This window comes from Protopterus annectens, chromosome 4.part1, assembly GCF_019279795.1.
Source record: "Protopterus annectens isolate FY-2018-M chromosome 4.part1, PAN1.0, whole genome shotgun sequence".
In the NCBI taxonomy this organism is placed as follows: Eukaryota; Metazoa; Chordata; order Ceratodontiformes; family Protopteridae; genus Protopterus; species Protopterus annectens.
Genome location: NC_056734.1, coordinates 147,480,932 through 147,492,992, shown reverse-complemented (window position 1 = coordinate 147,492,992; position 12,061 = coordinate 147,480,932). Strand labels below are relative to the sequence as shown.

The window sequence follows — 12,061 nt, the reverse complement described above, 5'->3', positions numbered from 1 at the left end:
ATTTACTTCAGTGAGACTGGCATGGTGACTGAGTCGTGAGGTCTTTGCAAGCCTAAGTGGACACCAAAGCAGGTGTCCTTGAATTAACAAACCATGTTATTAGTGTTACTCTCATAAATGTTAGACCAGCATTACCCCACTTAAAAATGATGGGCCCAGAAAAGGAAGAGAGCAACTTCTGATAAATACAGTTTCTGCAAGCATTAAATCAGTATTTCTCCAGAGGGAATCTTCAATGTAGCTCCAGGAATTTAATAACTTAATTTAATAAATTTAGTAACGGTTTCATTATAAAACTGTGGTTAAGAGATTAACAGATACATATTTTTTCTTCAAAGTTGTGTGATCTCAGTGTTGTATTTAAGTCTAGGGGTGTGGGATGAAGATTTATGCAGGTGTACAGCAAGGCTTGTTTCACTGCAAAATGCAATAAGGTGTATTTTTTTTTTTTTTTTTAGTTTTACTGCATTTTCCAACTACAGTGAATGTAGTTATTTGATTCAATGTGACCAGAAGGGTAGCTTTTGAAGACATGAGCTTCATGAGCTTCAGTAAAGTCAGCAGACCCAAAGAAATTGACTGTGGAAGGAACTAAAGACAGGGAAGGAGCTACAGAAATGTGCTCCTGTAAAGCACATGGCACAGCTGTTCCTGTACAAAAGTGACACCAGAATAACTCTGCACTGGCATCATCATGTTTCCAGTGAACTACAAAGTAAGGCACTACATGACATCGGCAAAGCAGGGACCAAAACATTCTATCACAACACTAACACACAGACCAGAAGCATAAAAGCCAAAGTCTCAAAAAAACTGAATACATTTGCATGCTTCTTCCAGAACACCCTGCAGGAGTAGAAAAGCCCAAACTAGGTAGCTTTATTGTTGAAAAGTTTCAGAGAAGGGACCTCGCTTTGCTCCTTTGATTCTTCCTTGACATTTAAGAAATCCTTTGGTTTTGGCCCATACTTTGTCACTTTTGGCCAGAAGTTTAAAATTTGAGCAAAAACAGCCCATTCTAGAATGACAAGTTGAAGTTGCATTACAGTTGGACCTCATGCTCTGTCTGGATACCAGCTATCTAATTACAGATGTTCTTCTTATTGAACACTGCTGCACTATATGGGTTATATCCTGCCACAGATACGTCCAGCTTCCAAAGCTTCAGAGCAATTTCCAAGCAACCAAACTGTCAAGCAGCTTGACTTGAACTAACTAAAAGACAAGTTTGGGCACAAAGCCACTCAGAGCATTGCTGACACCAAAGGGTGTACTCCTCTGAGGTTTTGAAGATCAGCAGTCAGCTTGTGCTTTTCTTTACTGGGTAGAAAAGTTCCCTTTGGGGAAAAAAATCCCATTTTGTTAATGTCTCACTTTTCTATTAAGGAAAGTTATTTTAAAGCTTGGAGTGCTGTTATTTAATGAACTGCCTTGAGACTGTAACTTTCTTTTAAATGGAACACTCTTCTTTGTCAGTTTAAAGTTTTCTTCTTCTTCCGGCTTTTCCCGGTTAGAGGTCGCCACAGCGGATCACCTTGTCCGCTCATGACTGGCAGTGGAGTTTCATGGTGTCGAGTTGCCACCCCGGCACCCAACCTCCCACAGAAAGTACACACATTCACGCACTCACATCTGTGGCCAATTTAGAGTGTCCAATCCACCTACAGCATGTCTTTGGGATGTGGGAAGAAACCCACGCGACCACATGGAGGACATGCAGACACCACACAGAAGGCACCCCAGCTGAGGATCGAACTGGAGAACCTCTTGCTGTGAGGCGGCAACACTAACCGCTGCACCACCGCGGTCGCCTGTCAGTTTAAAGTAATGTACATTAAATTAAATTTTATTTTCTGTGGAGAGTGTTTTTATTTTCTTCCAATGTGGTGTTTCCATAGAAAAAACACAGTAAAAAGCACTTTTAAAACACCATCAAAAAGTAACCTTTGTGGACTGTTAGTTTTATCAGTATTTGCTGCTCGTCTTCCCCAGGAAAGAGGAACCATTTTATTTTCGGACTGACAATGGAATAGTCTAATGGCCCCATGGTTGATCCTCCTTCGAGCTACTAAAAGAAAAGTTAAACATCCTTTGCCACCACAGCAGGCTAGCAATTTGTCTCAGAGCTTCAGGTAGAGGATGCTGCTGTGGCCATTTGCTGTGCCTCAGACCACCCATGTTTTAGTCTGGATCCCTCTGGTGTAGCACCTACTGGCACTATGGATCAGGGAGTTAGCTATGTCCTCTGCTTCTGTTGGGGTCCCCCTCAGTGGGCAAGGAAGAGACACACTTGTCAGTCCTGGGAGAAGGAACAGGAAGGCTTCCCTGTTGTGTCACAATGCTGTGCCCGACACTGGGGAAACAGCTGCTGTCATTAGTAACATGGCTGGCCCCATTTTTTTTGTCAAAAAGAAACAGAAAACCAAGCATTTATCTACTCCTACTCAAATTTCTTTGGCCAATAGTTTACTGGGACTAGCTCAGGGTTTAATTCAGGCTACTGATCCTTCTTATAAAGTAGTTCCTGGCAAATTTCCTGAAGAGATTCAAGATTCTGAATCTGAACATGAAGATGCAGAGACTAATTCAGGGGGCTGTCCTCCAATTTCGGATTCAGACACAAGTTTCCTCCTCAACAGAATTCAGGTAAACAGATGTTTAAGAAGAAATAGCAACCAAGAACATTCCATGAAATTTGAATGACCATTCAAGGCATAGTGTCTCCTTCTTTCGGCTTTTCCCGGTTAGGGGTCGCCACAGCGGATCACCTGTCTGCTCATGACTGGCATTGGAGTTTTACGGTGTTGAGTTGCCAGCCCGGCGCCCAACCTTCCACAGAAGGCACACACACACTCACACCTAGGGCCAATTTAGAGTGTCCAATCCACCTACAGCATGTCTTTGGGATGTGGGAGGAAACCGGAGCACCTGGAGAAAACCCACGTGACCACAGGGAGGACATGCAGACTCCGCACAGAAGGCACCCCAGCCGAGAATCGAACCGGAGAACCTCTTGCTGTGAGGCGGCAACACTAACCGCTGCACCACCGTGGCCGCCCTTCAAGACATACTGTCTCTAAATCTGCATTTTTCTTTTTGGCAACAGATTTTTCTAGACAAATGAGTTCTGAAAATGATTCAAGGTTACAGATGGCAGTATGAGGAAACCTCTCCTTTCCAGGGGGTCATTCCTCAGGCTGCAAATCAGATACTTGTTTCTACTTATTCATCACATGCTGTTCCAAGAAGTGATAGAACCAGTTCTTTCCTTCCTATGTGGGGAAGGGTTTTTTATGAAGGGATATTTCTAATGCAAAAGAAAGAAAATGATAGGCGATCAGTTCGGGATCTTTCTTTCCTTCCTGTTTGTGATAGTGCCCAAATTCAAAATGTTGTCTCTTCACATTCTGTTACCTATTCTTTCTGTTTCAAGTTTCTCGGTAGCACTAATCTTAAAAGATGCTTAATCATCATATCCCTATTCATTCAGACTTCAGACATTTCTTAAGATTGTGTGTGTCTGGATCACGTTTATCAGTTCTCTGCCTTACCCTCTGGACTATCTACAGTACCACAATTGCTCATAAAATGTCTAGCTCAGATTATAGCTCATAACAAGCTACAGGGTATCCATAATGTTCCATATTTAGATGAGTTGCATATCTTTACAGAATCTTTTTCAAGGTCTCAGGAATCTCCCTCTTGGGTGAGAGATCTCTTGAACAGCCAGGGATTCCAAAACAACATTCACAATTCTTTCTTAACTGCCTCTCACAGGATTGTGTTCCCATGATCTCAACTAGACACCACAGTTCAAAGAGCTTTTCTTCCACAGGAAATCAGGGAACTTTATTTACTTCTATTTCTAAGGTTTTCCACTCAGACTTTGGCCACTGAGGGAATACCTCAGGATTTTGGGTCTCATGGCATCTATGACTCTCGTGATACCACTGGCAAGACTCCACAGGAGAAAGATACACTGGTACCTAGAATTTCTTTGGTCCTAGTATCAACACCCCTTATCTTTTCAGATCCCAGCACTAGAGCTTGTCAGAAGAGAATGTTTTGATGGAGATAACAGACATTCTTAAATTCAGAACTCCCCTTCTCCCTCCCTGCTCCAAAGTAGTCAGTCACCACAGACTCTTCAGATTTTTTCAGGTTGGATAAAGTGTAGGTGGTGTGGGACACCAATGACAGAAGCAAGCACATAAATAACAAGGAGATGCTTGCCTTGATCAATGCACTCAACTCTCTAAACAATCTTTGGACTGACCTTTCACGTCATTATAGACAATACCACAGTACATCAATAAGTAAGGGGGGACCTGGTCATACCCCCTTTGCAGACTAGCCATATTAGCTTGGGATATAGCTTCACTGCAGTGTCTCACTATACAGGCATCCTACATTCTGTCAGAGCAAAACTGTGTGGCAGAAAAGCTGAGCAGAACTAGGGCAGAACCCCATAAATGGGAACTAGATCAAGGGGTATTCAGACTTTTGATCCATCTGTGGGGAATTCATCAAGTAGACTTATTCTCTCACCTGCCTATTCTCTAAACAATCAACTGGCAAAATTCTCTTCCAGGACTCCATAAAAGATGGACTGGAAGACAGATGCCTTTTCTTTGGACAGGAGTGTTCCAGTATGCCTTTACACTAACATCCAGGTACTTCTGAATAACCAAAAGGAATCCCTCAAAATCACTGTGGTTACTCCTCCTGCCCAGGCAACTGTGGTTCTCCTTTCTTCTATAAATGGCCAGAGGCAATTACCAGAAGCTTACACACATAGTGGATCTACTCACACAAGAATACCAAGAGTGCTTGATACAACCTAACATGAATCATTTTCAATCGACTGCCTGGATGATAGGCTCTTAATTCCTTTTAGGCACCTGTTTTCTGAGGATGTACAACAGGTACTAATGGAAGCAAGAAAGCTTGCCAATAGAAAATCATATATAAACAAATAGAAAGGGTTTTCTAGTTTGTGCCAACAACATGACCATCAACCATTCTGGCCTAGTTGCTCTCTAGTTTTACAATATTTGTGTGAGTTAATATAATATGGGCTCTCTTATTCCTTTATCAAGGATCATTTATTCACCATTTCAGCAGTTCTGTCCATGGATCCTCCTCTTTCAATGCAGTCTAATGTCAAAATGTTCTTAAATTGGATTTTACACAACAAACTTCTTAGAAAACTGTTGGGCCCTCCCTTGAGATTTTAATTTTGTGTTAGAGAGCTTAACACTTGCTCCAACTGAACCAGTTAAATTCAGCTGTCTTTTTTTTTACTCAAATGATTTTTGTTTTGATGAAATAACACAATGATTTAATACAGTCATAACATTCAATAACTATTTACAGTATTTACATCCAGCCTGACAAAAATTATTCAGATAAAAACATTTGTAGTTAAATAATAAGTTAATATATAAACTATGATAGAAAGAGCTTGGTTCCATCTGTAGGGTATCAATCAGGTTCAAAACTTTCCTCCACGGACTTTTAACCATTGGCTTAGGAAAAGTTCTTAACTCTTTAGTTCTTTTCTCCATTAACATGCATTTCTTCAGTGATGATAGGAATTCCTCCATTTAGAGTTCCATCTTTTAGTTATACATTTTCTGGCTATTGCTAACATTGTCCACAACAAATACAGGTAATCTTTCTTCATATTATTACTATTAACAACATTCAATAAAATTAAAGACTTTGTCAAAACAAATATATCACTATAGATAGCTTGGGGTTCTTAACATGGAAAACAGTTTTACTTATTCCTCTGACCTCTACAAGAAGGGTATCTGAGTTGCAAGCCTTTATGATGAGCCAACCCTCTCTCATTTTCAACAGGGACAGGGTTTCCTTGAGAACTAATCCTTCTTTTCTGCCTAAAGGAGTATCATTGTTTACTTTAAGTAAAAAGTACAGTTTTGTACCTACCATAAATGTAGATGTCCGATAGGTATGCATCTGCAGTCATAACATATGGGTTGTCCTGCCTCAGGCAGCCCTTCGGTCGGCCGGATTCCAAAGTCTGGGTCTGGCCTCGGCTGATGTCGCACTTCACCCGACGTCATAGCTCCTGGGGTATAAAGGCATCAGCCGATGCCATTTTCCTCAGTGTTTCTTGCCCCAGATGCCAGGTGCCCTCTAGGAAGGCTAAATTTGGATAAAAGTAGAAAATTCCAAACAGTAGAAGTCAAAAAGTATATATACATATATACATACAAACAAATACACCATAATAGATTCCCCCAGCTAGCTAAGAGAGAGGGGTAACCCTAGAAATACAACAGAGGGGAAGGAGGGTGGGTAATCCTGACTGCAGATGCATACCTATCGGACATCTACATTTATGGTAGGTACAAAACTGTACTATGTCCTTCAAGGATGCATCTGCAGTCCTAACATATGGGTAGAATACCATAGCCAAACTGGGGAGGAGGCACTAAGATAATCATGGTGTAGTTAAGATCCCTTGTAAAACTGCAGTTGCAAAACCTGCTCGGGATCTGGAGTATAAAGGAAGATTGTAATGCTTGGCAAATGTATGCACGGAGCTCCAAGTAGCAGCTTCTAAAATGTCTTTGGTAGCCACTCCTCATAGGAAAGCTGTAGTGGTGGCTGTAGCTCTTGTGGAGTGAGGCCTGATATTTTCAGGAGTTGTCTTTCCATGAAAAGAGTAACAGAATCGAATGCAATTTCCTATCCATTTTGAAATTGTCTGTTTGAAATTGCTTTCCTTGCACTCCTGTTGCATATGCTACCAGAAGCTGGTCAGTTTTTCTGTTGGTCTTAGTTCTGTCCAGATAGTAGCGCAGTTGTCTGTGTACATCCAAGGTGTGCAGTAGTTTTTCCCCCCTGTTCTGTGGGTTAGGGAAGAGCGTAGGTAAATGAATAGCTTGGTTCAAGGATACTCTGGATACCACCTTTGGCATGAAAGTACGATTGGTTCTCAGAGACACTCTATCCTGGTGAAAGATAAGGAAAGGCTGCACTGCCATTAAGGCCTGTAACTCGGATACCCTTCTTGCTGAAGTGATTTGCTAGAAGGAAGGCAGTTTTCCAAGATAAGAACTGTAAGTCTGCTGATGCTGCTGGTTCAAAAGGGGGGAAGTGTTAATTTTTCCAGCACAAAGTTGAGATCTCATGCAGGCAGAGGTGGTTTCCTTGGAGGTTTTACATTTTTGATTCCTCTTAGGAATTGCCTGAGGAGAGGTTGAGAGAAGATAGGAGGATCCATGTTGTACTCTGCTGAAATTGCTGAAGCATGAATCTTAATGGAAGAATAGGACAGGCCATTGTGGAACAGTTCTGCTAAGTATTCTAGGATGTGTGCTAGGTTTGCCAGTGTGACATCTGTTCCCTTTGATGCACTCCAAATGAGGAATCTCTTCCATTTGGCTGAGTATGTTTTCCTTGTGGAGGGTCTGCGAGCCTCCAGGATAATGTCCTTGACCCTCTGAGATAAAACAGATTGGTTTTGCTTTATGCAATTTTCCAGGCAGTTAGCTGCAGTGTTTTCAAGTTTGGATGCAGGGTCTTGTAGTTGTTCTGTGTTAGAAGTAAAGGCCATAGAGGTAGAGGCCATGAGTTAAATCCCGAGACATGCTTCTCAGTAGCGGGTACCAATGCTGTCTTGGCCAGTCTGGTGCTATCAGAATTACCTTTGGCTGTTCCTCCCTGATCTTCGGTAGAACTTTGTACATCAATGGGAGAGGTGGAAAGGCATAAACTGTCAGGTCCTTCCAGCTGAAAGAAAGGGAGTCCACCCTCCAGGCTTGTGGGTGGTATTCTCTTGAGCAGAATTTCTTCAGTTGGGGGTTGAGTGGGGAGGCAAACAGGTCTATCTCTGGCATTCCCCATGTCTTTGTTATGGTTTTGAAGATGTCTGGATGCAGCATCCATTCGTGAGCATCCATGGTAGTTCTGCTTAATCTGTCTGCTAATAAATTTTCTTTTCCTGGTACAAATCTGGCCTGCAGTTGAATGTTGAGATTCAGACCTAGGTTCCAGAGATCCATTGCCATCCGGCATAGAGGTGCCTCCTGTTTGTTGATGTACCACATGACCGTGGTATTGTCCGTCCTTATCAGCAGGTGTCCTTGCTGGAGGAATGATTTTAATGCCTCGATTGCATGCTTCACTGCCAGCATCTCCTTTAGATTTATGTGTAGATTCAGCTGGTCTTGGGACCATAGGCCTTGGATACACTTATCTTCCATGTGTGCCCCCCAGCCTAGGTCTGAGGTGTCCATGGTGATGGTCTGCCTTGGTTGTGGTTTGTGGAAAGGCAACCCTCTGTTGGTTTGGCAGGCCTGAGCCCACCACAGGAATTCTTGTTTCAGGCATGGAATGATTGGTATCATGGTTTCTAGACTGTGTCTGTGTTGAGACCATACATTCCTTAGGTACCATTGTAATTTTCTCATATGCAGTCTGGCATGCGGGATCAAGATTATGCAGGATGCCATGTAACCCAGGGCCTGCAGGACTTTCCTTGCAGTAAGCTGAGTTTGTCTTGTCAATGCCATGAAGTAAACTGGAAGTTGCTTTTGTTTTTCTTCTGTGAGAAAAGCCATCTGAGTTATTGTGTCCAGTTCTGCACCCAAAAAAGTTATCCTTTGGGATGGCACTAGTCTTGACTTCTGTATGTTGACTGTGTATCCTAAGGCTTGCAGCAGTTGTATGACATAGGTCAAATCCTTTATTATTTTTGTCTTGTTGTCCGCTTGTATTAGGCAGTCGTCCAGGTATGGGTATATATGAATTCCCTGAAGTCTGCAATGTGCAATTACTGATGCCAGGCATTTCGTGAATACTCTGGGTGCAGTAGATAAGCCAAAGGGCAATGCTGAGAATTGATAATGCTCTGATCCTGCAAGAAATCTGAGGTGTCTTCTGCAATCTGGTCGTATGGGCACGTGCAGGTATGCCTCCTTGAGATCTAGAGTCACCAGCCAAGACTCCTTGCCCAACATGGGAAGAAGTTGCTGTAGGGTCAGCATCTTGAATTTTGGTACAATGAGATATGTGTTCAGTGCGGACAAATCGAGAATAGGCCTCCATTGAGTGTCTTTTCTTGGTACAAGGAATAGTCTGGAGTAAAATCCTTGGCCTTGTTCCATAGGTGGTACCTTTTCTATTGCTCTCATCCTTAGTAAGTTGATGATTTGTTTTAGAGCCTCTGACTTCTGGCTTGATGGAAGGTTTGGCATTCCTCTCTTTTTTGGTAAAGTGTGGAAGTGAAACCTGTAGCCTTTGTCTGTTGTTTGCAAAGTCCATTTGTCTCCTGTAATGCAATGCCAGTTTTTTGAAAATAAAGCTAACTTTCCGCCCAAGGGTGCTTCCAGTTGTTCCCTGGTAGGCGGAATCAGAGTCAAGTCATTGTGTCTGTCCTGTGGAAGTGGTTGCAGTCGTAGCTGTGGCGGCACTCCTCTGGTTGTCAGGTTGCCAGTGACGGCCCCTGTAGGCACCCCTTGATTGACTTCTGCCTCTTGGGCGTCTATTTCGGCCTCTCTGTGCTCTGGAGGTGTCTGGAAAGGACCAAATCTTTGAAGGCCAACTTCTGCTGAACCTCGGAGGTTGGACCTGCAGAAAATCCTTCACTGTTTGCACAGATTTTGCTTTTTCTTTCTTTAGAACCTCCTGTGCAGGGGAGCCAAATAAACTTTGTTTCTCCATAGGGGCATCTAGGAGTTTAGACTTAACATGGTCTGGCAAGGATTGCTCTTTTAGCCAGGCATGCCTTCGAATCACTGCTCCAGTCATAGCTGATCTAAATGAAGCCTCCAGTGCATCATAGCCACATTTTAAGAAATGATTACTGACCTGTTGTGAGTTGTGTCAAACTCCTGGAGGGACTTACGGTCTAAAGGTTCAGGAGAGGAAAGCTTTTTATTCAGCTGATCTAACAAAAATTCCTGGTACTGTATCATGTGAAATTGACAGTTTAAAGCCCTGGCAGAAAGAGTAGCAGATGTATAAACCTTTTTACCCCATCTCTCTAACGCTCTTGATTCTCTTTCAGAGGGTAGGGGAGGCAGCTGCAACACCCTTAGGGCCCTGAGAAATGGTTTCTGGGTCTGCAGCGTGGGCCTTATACAAATGGAAATGAGAATCCGGGACCCTGTAATATCGGTCAGGTTTGGCAGGGGCCGGGGGAAGAGAATCAGGGCCAGAACTGGCATCATTGTATGCATCATCAACAACTGATAGTACAGGTGGTATGGCTAAAGGCCTATGCTGTGGTAAGTGTAAAAAAGTCCGTAGCCTTTTCCTAGAATCAGAAAAATCCTGACCCTGCCATTGGAAGTGTTTCCTCATTGAGTGTAGAGTTTCCCCAAATGAAAACTCTTCTGGGGGGGAGGCAGAAGGAATGGAGTCTTCTGCATCAGAATCCTCATAAGGTGAGTATGGTCCTTCCTGATGGTCTGATGACTCTGATCCATCCGAGGAATAGTCAGAGGAGAGAGGTTCAGGGGGTTCATTCCTAGGCCTTTTTTCAGGAGGAGGTTGTGAGGCCCTGTCTGGGTGAGGTTGGGATCCCCTGATCAGAGAAATAAGGTCCTCAGCAAGGCTGAGAATCTGAGATGTTGAGGAAGGTCTGTGAGAGGGAGCTTTAGTAGGTAAGGCCTTGGAAGTTTAGCTGCTTTAGCCCTGGAGAAGGCCTTAATAGACATAGAAGCAGGGGGTCTAGCTGCCCCATGTGCAGGAGTAGAGATGTCCAATGGAATGGTGTCGGACAATTCCTGTGTGCCTGCTTCTTCGGTATGAATTTCCGTAGCTGACTCAGCCGGGGCCTGTGAGGCCTCGGTTGTCGGAGGCATGCTTTTGGCCGAAGGAAGAACCGAGGACTCGGCTTCAGCCGAAACCGAGACACTCGCGGTAGGCCTAACCGTGGTTTCAGCCAAAACCGCGGGCCGCGAGTGTCGGCCCTTTTCCTTGCATTTGTTGGCTAAATGTGTAGTCGGCATTTTATATGCGGGACCAAAAACTCTTCAGCAAACTCCGACGCGTCTAAGTGTCCGTCGGTTGAAGGAAGCACAGGCTAAACAAGCCGATACGTGGTCTGGGCCTAAGCAAGGAAGGCAGTAAGAGTGGAAATCCTTATGAGGTATTTGTTTTCACAAGTTAAACAATCATTTACTTTGTCTGACATCAGCTGAGGCAGAAGAGAGTCGGTACTTAGCTTTTAGAAGTCTTGGTAGCTGAAATCTCTGGATCTGACCGACCGGCAGAACAGCTTCTGCTTAAGACTGGGAAAATGGTGTCGGCTGATGCCTTTATACCCCAGGAGCTATGGGTGAAGTGCGACATCAGCCGAGGCCAGACCCAGACTTTGGAATCCGGCTGAGGCAGGACAACCCATATGTTATGACTGCAGATGCTTCCTTGAAGGACATCTATCCATTTCCCCACTTTCTTTCTTGAACCTAAGAATGAGGGAAAAATGATACTCCATACCTTGGATGTCCACAGCCAGCTCGGGTATTATCTTGAGAGAATTAAATCTTTAAGATCCTTGAATTAATTTTTATTTCTTCTAAAGGTAAGAAGGGATAACCTGTGTCAAAACAGACAATTTCCAAATGACTGTCTAAGGCTATTACCTTCTGATATACACACCATAACAAATCTATTTCACACAGGGTCACGCCCACTCTACCAGGCATAGCCTTAATCTATGATTGGTTGGAAAGTGTAGAATTCTGGAAGTATTCTAGAAGCTGTTTCTTGGTCCTCTGTATATACTTTTACAAAGCATTGCAAGCTTGATTCCTTTGCTAAGTCTAGATCAAGAATTTCAAGTGCCATTCTCCAGGGACACCTGGACCATTCTTCCTTCCACCTCCCAAATATTGTTAGCTATGGTAATCTACCCATACAGCTAAGGCTACTTGAGCAATGGTCAACATGAAAAACACAGCACATTTGTGCAAGTTAAACTTACCGTAGCAGTAGATGTTCAAATAATCACTGCTGCAACAGCCACTCCCTCCATCCTCCTCATTTTTTGGTGTGATCTTTTTAAGTTAGGGTGTGG

At 43.4% G+C, this 12,061-nt stretch overlaps 1 protein-coding gene across 1 annotated transcript in view; it reads right to left on the bottom strand.

Annotated features, from left to right (window-relative positions):
* The window catches only part of PLD1 (phospholipase D1), a 1,505,857-nt gene that overhangs the window by 755,536 nt on the left and 738,260 nt on the right, over nucleotides 1-12,061 (bottom strand). The gene's annotated exons all lie outside the window — the stretch shown is intronic.